Source organism: Tinamus guttatus, unplaced genomic scaffold (assembly GCF_059628265.1).
Source record: "Tinamus guttatus ecotype Peru unplaced genomic scaffold, ASM5962826v1 Tinamus_guttatus_pri_ptg000083l, whole genome shotgun sequence".
In the NCBI taxonomy this organism is placed as follows: Eukaryota; Metazoa; Chordata; class Aves; order Tinamiformes; family Tinamidae; genus Tinamus; species Tinamus guttatus.
This window is the reverse complement of record NW_028288617.1, coordinates 3,417,523-3,432,468: the sequence shown is the minus strand read 5'-3', so window position 1 is coordinate 3,432,468 and position 14,946 is coordinate 3,417,523. Positions and strand designations below refer to the sequence as shown.

Here is a 14,946-nt window from a genome sequence, read left to right as displayed (position 1 = left end):
GCGGGGCTGTGGCGGGCTCAGTGTGTCACTGTGCCGAGAAGCCGGGTTTGAGCCTAGGAGACGTGCGGCCCCACGGGCCCGGGCAGTGACGGCTGCTGGCGGCCCAGCTGCCCCAGCAGCCAAGCGCATCCTGAAGCTGCTTGGTATGGGAAACCCTAATTGATTCGTTTTAATAGGCTTTCTGTCTGTTTTCCTACTATTTCTCCGTGAAAGTATATGCTGTGGGGAAAACGGCACCACAGGAATTAGTAATGCTTTGCGCAAGTGAGAGCCGAGTCCGCAGTATGGAGAAGCAGAAGCTTTATTAGAGCTGCAGTAGGAAAAGACACATTGCCTGGGAGCAGAGCGTTTAGATCTCCAGAACGGGTTATCATAATACAGGGCATTAGACATTTTTAAAGAAATAAAGGATATGTAGAATATAAATGTTGTGGCATCCTAGTCAAAATTGGATTTTACAGAGTATAGTGAGGGAGGGCTGTGAAGCCTGAGAGATTGTTTCCATTTGCTGCTACGTTCAGTTTCCATGCACTGAATTTTATTCACTGAATGAAAAATACGAATTCTCTGGAATAATCCAGCTTTTCATTTTATTTTGCTGCCGCGTCTAAGCAGTGAATCTGATAATTCCTTAAATGGGAGATCTGCCAGCTGAGAGAGACCTAGAGGGCAACAAATGGGCAGTGATGACAGAATGTCTTGAATGCCGAGAATGTTGTTTTGATTCCAGGCTGTTTAAAAATATATTTGTCTAGTGGAAGGTAATGTTATACAGACAGATGACACGAGAGATTTCCTAGGTGTTACAAACACACACGCACACACAGATGCACACCGCAGTATTTGTGTTTTTTTCTGTACGCTTAGGCCAAATAAATCAAACTGCTAAATCATTCATTTAAAGAATAAATAAATAAATAAGGACAGGACGCAAAGCAGTGAAATCAAAGCCCTTCTGCCCGGAGGCTGCAGAGATTTCCTTATCTCCTCCTGCTGTGCCTGGCCCTGGGAAGCATATGGCTCACGTTTCGGAGGAGGCTCCGAGCAGCGGGGCAGGGAACAGGCCGTGCGTGCGGTGGGAGCTGCAGCAGCCGCAGCGAGGTGAGCTCAGGACACCGCCGCGTCTCCCCTTCGGGCGCGCTGCCGGTTCGGGCACACATACGTACAGGCATATATATGGGTGCAGTGCTGACGTGCGTGGATTGTCACAGCAGCTCCGGCCCCGGTGCCGCTCGGTGGCTGCGGGGATGGGCGCGCGGGTGTCGGGCCTGCGCCAGGGGCAGGCGGCTCCGTGGGCGCTCCCCACAGAGCTGCCGGCGCCTGCGGCTCCCCGAGCTCCCACCAGCACGCAGAGCCCCGCCTGAGCTGCCCACAGGCTCCTCGGGGTCCTGTCTGCTTGCACACACCGTCGGTGCCATGGGCTTTTCACTGCAGCGAATGTTTGGCTGGCAGGTGCTTCTCCTCTTCATGCAATACCAGGAAACCACTCATTTAAGGCAGTGACTGAATATTCCTGCAACACAGCTTTTGGCATCAGCATGCGTATATATACTTATATGTACACATATATATACACACACTTCAATATATATATATAAATGCATGCATATACTTAAATTGGAATCAGAGTTAAGTGGTGTGAATATCCCTGACATGTTTCATCATGAAATAGAAAGATTCTGTTTAATTTAATACAGCACAGTAAAAATAGGTATCTTTCACTGTAAGTAGTTGCTCTCATTTCATAGTTTTCTCAATTTGTAGAAGGAGAGTTTAATTCCGAAGATTAAAGGTCTGATACAGCTGCTTCCGTTCTGTTTTGAAGTCACAACAATAATCACAGTTCTCAAATGCTGGGAAAAAATAACATTTTAGTACCAACTAAAAGTAACATCCAATACTGACTGCACAAAATTAATTTTGAAGATTTACTGCTATAAAATTTCCATCGAGGTGCAGTATTATGCTAATACAGTACACTCAGGTAAGAGTTTAAGTAGTCTGCCTTGTAATTCAGATTGTCGTCCTTTCGAGCATACGTCAATGTCTTTGAAAAACAGACGTGCTACTGAATAGTGCTAGAAGAACTTACTATATAAATGTGGTGCATAATTACGAGTTAAATGCTGTCAGTTATTGCTGGGTGCTGGAACTAATACCAAGTACTTTACCCTTTCTACTGTTACACTCCTTGGCCCTAGCGGTCTTTAAAGAAATGCTTTTAGAGTAACAGAATCAGGACCTTGAGCTCTCATGATGGAGCATCAGGGCCAACAGAGCTTTGGGAAAAAAGGAAAACAAATTAATTTTGTAGTTTCCCATCTTCCAGTAAGGTTTTCTCCTTCTCCAGCGTGTTTAACTAACCTGTTGAATCTTCAAGCTTTGCATTGTGTGAGTATGTGTGGTTTTTAGTTAATATCTGAAAGCTTTTATTAAGATTTTTCATTATGACTCTAGAATATACTTTATACACTTAACTATGTCCAAACATAACATAAGACATTATAAAATATGTATCATGAGACAGTATCAACCATCAGATTAACAGACCAAATAGACTGAAACCTAAAAAAAGTTATTTAGTGTACTGTGCGGATGCTAATTTTGAAAATATTCTCTTTTTTTTGTAATTTCACTTGCACTGCAGGCTCTTGCAATATTTTGTCCAGCACTTCAAATACAGGGAAGTATTTTGGTAATTAGCCAGCTCACAGAGCTGGGTTCTTTGGACCAGAACAGTTCTGTTTACCACATAGGCTATGGGATACATGTTTTATTTATTGTCTGCATACTTCAAAATGCTCAGGTTTTCCAAAGCCAGATTTGTTGCAAATACACCCATGTTGCTCCTCTGTACCTAATTTGGTGCACTGCTCTAGTCAGTAGTTACAGGTGAATTTAGGTATCTACACAATATGACCATCATTTTAATTGGGGGATCATAAGTCACATAGTGTGAGAGTTTATGAGGGTCATTTGATTTAATATAAATAATTTGTACTACTATAGTTCTGTAAATAATTTAAGCAAACTGAGAAGGTGACATTAAAGTAAACTGAAAAGGTGACATTAAGTTTGTAGTGTAACATAAAGTTTCTGTGTCTTCAGTCACAAGTCTTCAGCTTTGCTAGAGTTGCTTAACCAGCATAAACTCTGTATGATCCGAAAGAGCGTCTCCTCTTTGGTACTTCTAGGATATATCAGAATTCAATATGCAAGTTTGTGCTATCGTTTTTCTCATTCTTTTATGTAAGCAATACAACATGCACATATGATTTTAATATGCAGTGATTAATACTGTAAGATCATAAGGTAATTTAGGCAGGAGGGGACTCAGGAGCTGCTGCCCGGAGTGGGGCCCGCTCTGGAATCAGACCTGGCTGCTTGGGGCTCTGTCCATTTGGGTCTTGTAGCCCCCACGATGGAGACGGCACAAAAACCTCCTCGCTCCAACAGTCTGCACCTCTTCTGATGTTGAAGGTAATCACTAAAACCAAAAGTTTGCAAGTAGATATTGCAAAGAAGGCTTCTGTTTGCACGTCAGTGTATTAGGTGGTTTCTGACATGCTTTTTATAGCAGCCATTTATTAGCGCTTAAAAAGGATGTCCACATTGTTGTAGTATGGAACTTCTTACTGTGTCCCTCCATGTGTGCACTGACTCCTGTGCATTTGAAGTATGACTCCAGATCTAAGTCTTAAATGATTCCTTTTGTCACCTTAAACTTTTTCTGCTTCTCTAAAATAAGGAAGGTAGTACAAGTCTTTAACTGTAAAGCTACTGTATATTTACCCCGGCTTAAAATAAAAGGAAGAGCATGTTTATGTAGTAATTTTGGAAATAGCGTTAAAGAGATTGGATTTACCTTAAGAAATAAAGAACCATTGCAAATCAGAAGTAGCAATGCAACTTCAGGAAATGCAACTTCATTGCCTGTCTAGCAAGCTGCTGCTTAAAGCACCTGAGGTAGAGTCCCGCTCCCTGCCTGGCAAACAGAGCCTCTCCCTTAGGTAAGTTGGTGACCAGGATTCATTTTATGAAAAATGACAAAAAGAGGGTTTCTCAACACTTTATACACCAAAATCTTTTGTAGATTGCATCTGTTGCTTATTCTATTTAGTGTCGCTGACTTTTTAAAGAGACTTTGGAAACGTGCACGTGAAATGACGTGTTTCATGTGAACATATGAGTGACAAGTACTGGGGTACGTGTGATTTAGGGCAAACCTTGCCTAGGTTCGCTCTTTTGTAGCGATAGAAAATATCCTAAAGAGAGGAAATGGAGCCTGGGAGAGAGGGCTTGGCTGCCTAATGCAAAAGTCACTATCTCTGGGATTAGTTTTCCAGTTTGGAGGCAAAGGGAAGGAGTGGGAGGAGGGCGCACGTGGAATTGAAATTTCTGCTGCTAGCTTTGCACAAAAGAAACCTCCGACTCTCCAACAGCTTAGTGTCTAATAACCTGCTAGGCATTTTACCAGACAGTGTAAACACCTGTGTCTGTATTTTCACAAATGAAGTCTGGTAGCGTCCCCATCGCTGCTCTTCATTAGGCACCTTCTCAGGTTGCCGGTCAGCCCGCGCTTCTGGGAAGCAGTGCCCGTCTCCAGTCCCTCTCGTTCGCGGTTTACAGCTAAATCAGTTTGGGTTCAATACCTGAATAACTCCATTTCAGTCACGAGGTCCACTGCTAAATATATAAGTCCCGCTTTGGAATTAAATTCAGACTGATGTCTGTCTTTCCTGGTGAAAAGAAGAGACAGGTTGTAGATAGATAGGGCAAGACAGAATGGGAAGATATGTAATTTTTTTTATGTATTTCAGTGTGTTGTTTCAGAGTCAAGTGGTAGGTTTTTCATGTTCTTAGTAGGCTACCATTTCCTGGGGAATTCAGCTGATGGTGACCTGGATTCTGTGAACTTTTTTTCTGTTTTTTTTTTGTGTGCTTATCCTAGTGCTCACCACCTTTAGCGGTGGGACAAAATCCACAGCAGAGACTGTCTTCCCTCTTTCTCTCCCTAGTGTAATGGAAATCTTCTTTTATAAACCTTTGATTTTAAAAATCTTTTCCTTGGGCAAATAAAATAAATAGAGCATGGCTGAACTTAAACTTGTAGTTTTGAGGGATATGTTTTTTTAAAGACAGTTCATGAGTGGAAACCACCAGCTCTACAACAGGCAGGTTGCTTAGGCTGTAGAAATAATGCAGTAAGTTATTTCCTGTTGTATGTGTACAATATTTCTATGTCCCTGATGAGAACACGCAGGGAAAGTAACCAAATAAAATAGTGTTAACACACTTCTAGCTGGTTCCTGATTCCAAGGCAGAATATGGATTATTGATTGCAGGGTAAGAGACCTAAGAGGAGGGCACCTCTTCAAAACCTATTTTCTGTATCTCTTTACCACCCATTACCAATTTTATCCCCTGTTATTTCCTGCCTTGCACCTTGGTATGAAAGAAATTTATGTGTACGACATCCTAGAAAACTTTGATTTCATTATTTGGAAGAATAATAGTATTTTATAGGACTTAGCTCTTTACAATGTCCTCGTTCCAATAGGGAGACCCATGTGGGAAGACACCTGCAGTCGCAAAGACTTGAGCCCCGGCAGAGCTCTGCTTGCCGGAATCTGCCTGAAAGCAAAAGCCACAGGGAGAAAATGAGGGAATTGCTTGCATTGGACTCCCATCCCTTGGAAATCTCTGCCCCGGAAATAAAACTTTAAGCCCTTTTTTATCCCTTTGTGGGAATCTTTCAGCAGCTTGCAAAATGCACATGCTCTGGCAGAGCGCTGCTCAACTCGTATGCCTTTGCACGCAGCCCAAGCCTTTTAATTTCTTTTGTCACATATCATTTGCAGGGATATACAGGAAATTAATAGTATGCAGACATTTCTGCTTGAGAGCTAAGTCAAACCACCTGCTGGAGGAATATACCTAAAACCTATTTGTTGCTCCCAAGTTTCCAGGATTTTTGATTGTCTGGAAAACTTCCAGTAGCTCTTGCAGTGTTTGCCCATTCCCGTGTTATTCCTGGCAGCGTGCGCTTCCCTGGTATGCACATCTCACACGCGTGCTCTGCCGCGCGGCTCCAGCCTTACACTTAGTGGGTTAATGGGACGAATAACCCTGCTCAGGGCTGTGAAGAGAGGAGCGTGGTGTGCATTTGTCCTGTGCTCTAAGTAATGCAGAGTTTCTTTTGCAAAAATACCCCAGATAGATAAGTAACAAACCTAAGTTTTGACTGGCAAAATATTGGTAGAAGGGGTCTGTAGTTCCGGCGATTCAGTGGCCTGTCAGCCTGATAAATGGATTAGTGTAAGAGGTGTTCCAGTGGGGAAATGCAGCCCATAGGGCTTCCAGCTAATTATATTTAAGTTGTTTAGCACTGCTGGGAAGCAGCATCCAGGCAATTACAGAAAGCTTTGATGCAGTGCGCCCCGTTAGAGTGTGCGTTCAGAAACTCATTACCCTCTCGGGCCCGTGCTGGGTGCCTTCTAGGAAGCTGCCACGAAACAGGGAGCAGGAATCGATACCTAAAAAGACATTTTAGTTAGCTTCTCCTCCAGCCCCCGATTCAGCAGCTTGAGCCTCTAAGGTTTCCTAGCGTGGCTATCGCATAAGGGGAGAGCGCACCTTGTAGGGGCTGGTTGTCCCATGTGTAATGCGGAGCGGTGCGTACGCAGACTGCCTCCAGGCCCCCATCCCGCTCGGAGGGAGCGATGAGGGCTCCGGCCTTGCCCGTTCTTGAGGAAGCGGTGACTGCGCCAGCCCTCCTCGAGCCCGGCCTTGCTGTGATCGGCTGTGGCTCTGCAGCATCCGGGTTGTATCACTGCAGTGTCCCTCACGTTTCCCTCGGAAACTGCAGCCAGTTGGCAATGCAGCTGACAGAAACACAGACTGGTTGAGGTTGGAAGGGACCTCTAGAGATCCCCTAGTCCAACCCCCTGCTCCAGCAGGGACACCTGGAGCACAGGGCACAGGGTGGCATCCAGGTGTGTTTGGAAGATTTCTGGAGGAGGAGACTCCACAGCCTCTTTGACAACACCGGCAACAGCCCTAAGACCCTGTCTGAGAAAATTAAGACCCTGTTTCTTGCCTGTTTCTTTACTACTGTTTCTTCCTCTGTACTTTTGCCTGAGGCAGATCTAAATAGACAAAACAGAGGATTACACTTCAGTGCTTCTGAAGAGGATAATTCTTTCTCACCTACCCGAAGTAGCACGGATTTAGTGATTAGATTTCGCTTTACTTTTTTTTTCCCCCATCACAAAAGTCCTGGACATGATATGCTTTTTATCTCATATTTCATAAGGTTCAGCAGAAATCTCATGAGTTACTATCAAGGGACAAGTATTTTTTTCTTTAATTTGGACTTGTTAATTAGAAAAATACCATTTGGTTTGCCCGTGGGCTAGTAAAATAAGTTTTGTCCTAGTTGATACGCGTATATCTCTCTGATAAAAAAAAATTACCAGAAAATTACGGAATGCTGTTTTACGTCGCAAGACCCGTGAATTCCTATGCTGTGGAAAATACTCTTCCTATAGCCAGCATTTTCGGTTTTGTCGCCCGCCCTGGCTACTGCCAGGCCGCTGGCGTCGCCTCGCAGGGTCACGGGCAGCGCTGGAGGCCCCGTCCTGTCGCAGAGAGGCAGCACCTCGCGCGTCTCCGCTCTCCGAAGCGCGTGAGCCCCGTGGGCCCAACATCCCCGGGGGCGCTCTGCACAGAGGGGCTCTCCCTCCCGCGCTCACGTGGAGGGCACCGAGTTGCTGCCTCGGGGTTTGGGGTATTCATAGTCACCTAGCTGCCCGAGAGCCCTGTACAGAGGGGCGGCAGAAGGGCTCTGTTTGCTTGAAGCCACCTGAAGCTTCTGGCATGCCTGATTTGCTGCCATTCGGTAGCTTTGAGAGAGTCAAGCTGTAACATGAAAAGCGTTGTTGCTTCTATTGTAGGTTGCAAGCCTCGGTTTTATGTATGAGGCACGTGCTTCAAAATGTCATCCCAGGTCTTACACCTTTTGCAAGCAGAGAAGAGCAGAGTGCTGCAAGATCTGAGGTTTACCTGGAAGAGTGAAATATTCTGCGCAAGAGTCTCAAGTTGAAAGCGTGTATTTTAAGATTTCCTTGGAAGACAGGGTATTTCTGAGGTTTTATTGTTGCTTTGTCTGTGATTTTACTATGGGAAACCTTTCTGCACTAGTACTATATTGAATATTTATTTCAAATTTGACTCCATGATTTTTAACTGACTGAAGAATGTTTCAGTTTGCTTCCTTCATCGAAGCTGTGTGTTCATCAGTGCTAGATTTAAAAGGGAAGGCATTTCTAAATTCTTTAAACGAGTATGCCGTGGAAGGACAGATTGGGAAATATCAATTAAGTATCTTGAGAAGAAAAAAAATTATCATGGCAAGCCATTAAGTAGTATTTATTTACTCTTTAATACCTTAGGGCAAGTAGATAACTGTGCAGGTACTGGGTGAGATGGAAATCCCAGTGCATACCTATTTTGTTGAAACATGCTAGAGGAACCTTGCACTTGGTGCTGAGGTGGTGGCTCTGCTTTTGGTTCCACCTAACTGCAGGATTACTGTATCCAATTGCTGGTCGTGTCCCAGAGGTAGTCGCATTCATACTATACCAGTGCGATTATATTTATGTGTAATATTCATGCATATCAAAAGAAAAAGCTCATCAGCAGAAGTTTGGCAAATACTGGGATGTTTTCTTCGCTGATTCATACACTTTTGCTTAAGTACACAATTGTTTTGCATATATTTTAAGCAACTTTAGAAAAGATATTTGCTTTATATTTTGCAGAAGGGTGGTGTGATTATTGATGGCCTGCTGGAACGTGCCATATATTCCTGTTTTCCTGCAAGAATAATCCCCCGGGGATTGTTTGGAAATATTAAAGCTGTTTATCAATTTGAAAGAGAGCAAAATATTCATTTTGTGCCCTGCATATCCTGCACTCTTTCCTAGAGATTGATAGCAAAATTTCTCAAAAATGCTTCTCTAGCTTTCTATCTATTGAAAATGGCCTGTTTATCATTTAAACCCTCATGTGCTTTTAAAATTCAGAAAGGAGGAAGGATAATAAATTAGTCACTCAGTTAATGTTTTTTATTATGGAACAATGTTAGGGAATTGTCCTGAAATTACTTTACCAGTGTCACTGCTTTGGTTTCTTCTCATCTCTGTTTTCTCATAAAAATAAATAAAATAGTGTAGGTGAAATTAGGCAAAAATAGAATTTAAACGTAAATCATTTTGAAGAAATATTTAGAAGTCTAAACCTAAGGAATTTAGTAGGATTTACCAAAACATCTTCTTAAATTATGTTCCCAATAGCCCTGAGCCTAAAGCAAGTGTGAAGCTCCTCACCTGCCTGGGCGCTTTTGTAAAGCCCCTAGGCCCATCCGGTGATTTAGATCCCTCCTATACGTCCCGCCCTCGGTTTCGCTCTCCCAGCCCCGTGCAGGTGCCTCCAAAGCACAACTTATGTCTGAGGCAAAGATGCAGTAGGTAAATACAGTGTTTCAGCTATGGCTTGCCCAAGGCAGCACCAAATTCAGGCCTCCCTTCAGAGCAGCTCGCTTGGCTGATGTGGAGCTCTGCATTACGCGGGGCCGTGGAGGTGCTGGGGAGCTTGTGCCATGCCCAGGGCCAAGGGCAGAGCTGATGGAGGAGGCTTTGGCTCACGCTCCCGGCCTGGCTGGGCACTTGCGTACGGACTCTGCACGTGCGTATGCATGTGTGTGAGTGGGGGTGTGCGTGTGGATATCAGTGTTTTCCGTCGAGGACTCATGTCCTGTGGCGTGTGTGAGAGAGGAGGTGGCTGATGCACCCGCTTGAGCTGCTGGGCGGCCTGCCCTGCTTCCCAAAAGAGCTACGAGATTCATAATTGGTGAAAACAAGCGAAAGGCTCTGAGTGTTTTTGTTTGAGAGTTAAACATGGCTAATTTTGCTGGGCATTTAGCAGCCCAAGGCATAACAACAGCACTAAAAGTAGAATTCAGTCCACCTGCCTCTGAAAGGATCTTCGCAATCCTAAGCCAACGCGTAGCCCAAACGCAAGGATACTTTATTCCCATGTGTAAGTGTGTGTGTGTGGGTCTCTGTGTGCACTGTGTTTATGTGTATGTGCATATGCATCACAAAGTACGTGCCAGAACCAGCAACACGGCATGCACGTTGCTTACCCCCATCCGGGGCTTTAATTGCAAGGCTAGACAGGAGTCTCAGATCGTAAGATACTTAATTTGTGACCAGAAAGGGATGATTAGATCATCTCCCCTTCTCTGCATTACAGACTCTTTGCCCAGCTGTCTTTCTGTGAAACCCAATAACTTGTATTTGACTACAGGATAAGTTCTGCTTTTTGCAGAAATTGATTTTCTAGGGAAGTCTCCCCAGACCTCGGTATCAAGAAGTAGAGAATCTGGTACATTCTCCTTTTGCCAGTTGCTCTAATGGCTAATCACAGGTGACGGAAACTATGTGCTTAATTTCTCATTTGACTCTGACATTGGCTTCCAGACATGGGTTTGTGTTATATATTCCCTTCTTTGCTAGATTAACGAGCCAATTGGTACTTGCTATTTCCGTTCCATGAAAACACTTATATGCTGAAATCAAGTCATCCTTTTTTTTCCCTTTTTTTTTTTCCTGTTAAACTATACGGGTTGAACTCTCCAAATGTTTCCTAGTAAAGTATTTTCTTCAGCCCCCTGATCACTTTTGCAGCTGCTTTCTGTGATCTCTGGGTTTTTCCTCAGCTTCTTTTCTAAACTGTGGAGATTGTAATCCTACTGCAGATATTGATGGGGTAGAATATTAGCATTGCCAGTGAAAGTTTTAAAAAAAATACTTTCCTTTTGTTTGCTGCTCTCTGTTTCAAACCTTATGTTGCCATTTATTGCTGTATGAAATTGGATTTTAAGGAATTAGCTTTTATTTGCCAGAGGAAAGCCTTCTGGGTAAGGCCATCAAACTGCATAGAAAGTTGTTATTATTTATCTCTTGTCTCTTAGGTTGTTCTTGAAAATGATGGGTGTACTTGGTTCCCCTGCGCATACACACACAAGCTGTATTCTGAGCAGGAGACCAGTGTACAGTTTTTGCCCGTGGTTTTCTGGCCAGGTAGCCAAACCCGGGCTCGCTTTAGGACTGTCGCCCCTGCAGCCTCTGCTCTCGGGGCTGCCTGTGCTCTAGAGCAGCCTGGGGAGATGAGACCAGTGATCTGGGGTATGAGATCTGCAAGCAAAACACATGGAAATGTGGCCCAGCTAATTTATAAATGTAACTAGGGTAGGAGGAACCCAATACTTTATAGTTTACAGTGCTACAGTGTTACTCTTTTCTGATTTTTTTTTTACAGTTTGTGTTAAACTCGGGTGAATCTGCTGAGGCCTTCGTGGCAGATCAGTCATTTTTTTCCCTCATATTTCTCTGTAGAGCAGCCCCACAATGTCCTAGTTCTTGTTGCATTCCACAGAGTCAGGATATTGAGCAGGACTAATTTTAATATGGTAATATTCTACTTTTTTTCTATAATCAATGTTGACTGCTTGGATATTCCCGTAGGAAGCCCTTGTGCATAACCCTGCCAGCAAAGTGGCCGTCGGGACGGGCTGTGGCTGCAGGTCCCAGTCCCACAGTCAGGGTGAAGCTTTTGCTGATGTTACAGGTGGACGAAGGTGCTGGCAAGCACCAAGCCAATTGGGATCAGGGCGCGTGAGGGATCTTCTGGGTTACTGAGGAGGTACCCGGCTTGGCAAAGCAAATTGCCTGCTCTGCGTCTGTGTGTGTGTGTGTTGCCTAGGGTTCTGCCGAATCTCCCCGCTTCGGAGGCAGTAGGAGAGCGCTCGGTACCCCGGAGAGTGACCAAGTGACAAAGCGGGGGGTCGAACGCCGAGGTGCTGACGGGTCGCTGTGTCTTTCAGGCCTCGCGGGCGGCGGATGCGGTGAGCTCCATGGTAGCTCCAGCGCCCAGACTCTGCACAGCAGCCTGCGAGGAGCCGCCGTCGGCAGCGCGAGGGTCTCGCGAGCAGGTAAGCCCAAGCGCCCGCGCGCGGCCCGGCCGCCGGCCCGCCCCGGCTCTCCCCGTGAAGCCCCCGTGGAGTCTGCCTTGAACTTGAGCTGCTAGTTCGGAAGCTACAGGCTTGCCGATGCAATTCCTACTGGTGCGGTCCTTCAAGGCTACAGCAGTCCAGCTCGCTCCAATAGAGACATTTGAGGAAATGCTTGATTTCACTGAGAGGTGGTTATTTTTTAATGCTACAGATTCAAAAGTTGCAATGTGACAGAGAAGGACTTGATGATTCTTTAAGTGGTGATTTTTAAATTAGGAAATTGCTGCGGTAGGAATTAACCCCCAAATAGATCTCTAAGAGGCAAGATCTCTCTTAGCACTAACACTGTGTTTCTGTCAGCATTTTCTTGTTGCTAACGTTAGGTGTGGGCTCTCCTACCATCATACGTCGTGTTTCTATGATTATGTAACATTCAAAGGTACTCTGCAGACTTTTCAAATTGTTGATGTGCTCTTTTCACAGAACTGCCTTCTAAATCCCTTACTGTGCTAATTGGGTGAATCCCTTATTTAGGCGAATTGTAGAGAAAACGGTGCATCAAGGCCTTTTCCTGTCTTGGGAAAATTCAGGGGACTGCACAGCTTTATTCTTATTCCAGTACCAGTAGTGCTGGGAACAGAGACAGTGTCTCTGCTCTGATGCATTTATGCATCTGAGGGTTGTATTTTTCCCCTAAGCTTTGACTTTTTGCCCTAGGCTTTCATTGGCATTTGTGTGGAGTTGTTTGTGTGCCGTCACTTTTTTCCCCAAGGTCCCTGGTTTCCATGCACCATTCTCTGGTTATAACCTGCCTTCTTTCTTTCTTGGTACATGAGTCTATTTGGCTGTAATAAAATGTGCCTGTCTTACAAGGCAATCCATATTACTCTGAATAACCTGCCACCTTTATTAACCAAGCTGCTGATTTTTGTGTCATAAACAACCACTCTCAACAATGATTTATATTTCCCTTTGTGTCAGTGATGATACTCTTACATAATGCTGAGCTGGTCCTGACAGAATTCATTGAGGTAACACAGACACACTTCTTCGATTATTATTTCCTCTTGACAGCTACTTTTTTATATCTATTAGACATCTCTATCTTAATTCATTTAATTTATGTGTGATATTACTGATAATAGAGCAAATTTCTTAATCTATGCAGTGTGGTTCAAAGCTGAATGTCCTACAAAAGTCTGTGTATTTCATTTATTAGATAATTTCTGTTGACCAAAATGCGTAAGTGTATTATCAGATGATTAAATGAAACCTTTGTGTTTTACTGAGCTACTCTCCATATAATGGTGTTGACTGGCACCAGTTTTATTTATGTCATTTCCCAGTGAATTTATCCTTTATCACTTTGGTCATTATTTTGCCTGAGATTAATAGTTGGCTTAGAGCTCTGTAATTACTCAGATCATACTGCTTACCATCTTCAGAAGTTGGCAGGAGATGTTAACAGTCTTACTATATTTCTCTGGTGTTCCAAAATACATTGAAAATTAGCATCATTGAAGTGATGCTCTCTCAAACACTTCTAAGACGCTAAGGCACAAATTATCTGGGTGTGCTGATTTAAAGTTGTCTTTTAACATTCATTTTGATTACTAATGTGCTTCTCATCTGTATAAATCTTTTTTTTCCTACTGAAAAAGAGAGAATATTTACGTCAGTTTTTTTGCACAGTTCTTAACAGTGTTATAGTCTGCATATGCTGGTGGGTCATGACCATGTTTGTTTCTTTCTTTTTAAAACATAAATCATAAGTTGGAAATCCTTAGTTCCTCTTCTGTTTTCTTTAGTCCATATTTCTTATTTAATTTATTTTCTAAGATTTTTTTTTTTTTTAGTTTTTGAACATATATTTTATATTTCTATCTAATTACTGCCTTCAAAAAAGAAGTAGGGTATACTTTTAGCCACAGTATAGAGGGACTTTTAGTCCCTCTTTTGGGAGTATTTAATTAATAATGACTTTTCATCCCTGGTGGTAGTGGGGTAGGGGAGGTGTCTTTATTCCAAATGTATACATAATTTTCCTCTGTTTCCCTCGGCAACCTAGCTTTCATGCTAGTTATTATCTAATCTTTGCGTATTGAATATGCAGGTCCAGAATGCAGTTATCCTTTTTGTATTTGAAAAGTTTTTCCATGAATAAAACTTAGAAGTAGCTCATGTTTTACTACTGACTGCATGATATTTCCAGCTTACATCTCTCAGGTGGAAACACTTAATAATTCTTTTCATGTTTTACAGACAGGTACTTAAAGGAACATATCACCCAGTCCTCTGATGCGGTTTGGTGGTTTGCTATATCTCACATTAGCAAAAGTTTATCCCCCTGGGATTTGCTAGATAGCGTGACATTTCTGTGCATTCAAGGTCCTGTGTCCCAGCTTATCAATAATTCAGAGAGATAATGGTGTATTCAGCGTGGAGTGTCATCGTCTATTTATTTTTGCTTTGCTGTACTTAACAGCAGGTTTTCCTGAAAAGCTATAAATGCTGATTTTACCAACAGTAGCCCAACAGTTTTAAGCAATCACAGCATCATAAATTTCTGTGGTCTTACTGGTCTCTCTTGCTTGTTGCCTGTAGTTCTTCTCTCCACGTTGGTTGTCCCATGCAAGATTAAGTTTCTGTTGATTTTGTTTCTGTAACACCTCTCAGTTGAGTTTATGACCTCTTTGACTGCCCTAGATGATAGTCCTTATATAAATAAAGTAACCACATGTCAGTGAGATGCAACTTATTCCATGAATTTTGTTCTTTCTGTTCCTGATGTGAATTGCTGTTCTAAAACAAAACAAAACAAAACAAATCCTTTCAGCTTTTCCTTAAACATATATCCGATAATTGAC

At 43.2% G+C, this 14,946-nt stretch overlaps 1 protein-coding gene across 1 annotated transcript in view; it reads left to right on the top strand.

Annotated features, from left to right (window-relative positions):
- TBL1X (transducin beta like 1 X-linked) overlaps nucleotides 1-14,946 on the top strand; it is a 133,682-nt gene that overhangs the window by 33,798 nt on the left and 84,938 nt on the right. The window contains exon 2 of the mRNA XM_088520243.1: nucleotides 11,951-12,058. The gene's annotated coding sequence lies outside the window, so the exon portion shown is untranslated. The remainder of the gene's footprint in view (nucleotides 1-11,950; nucleotides 12,059-14,946) is intronic.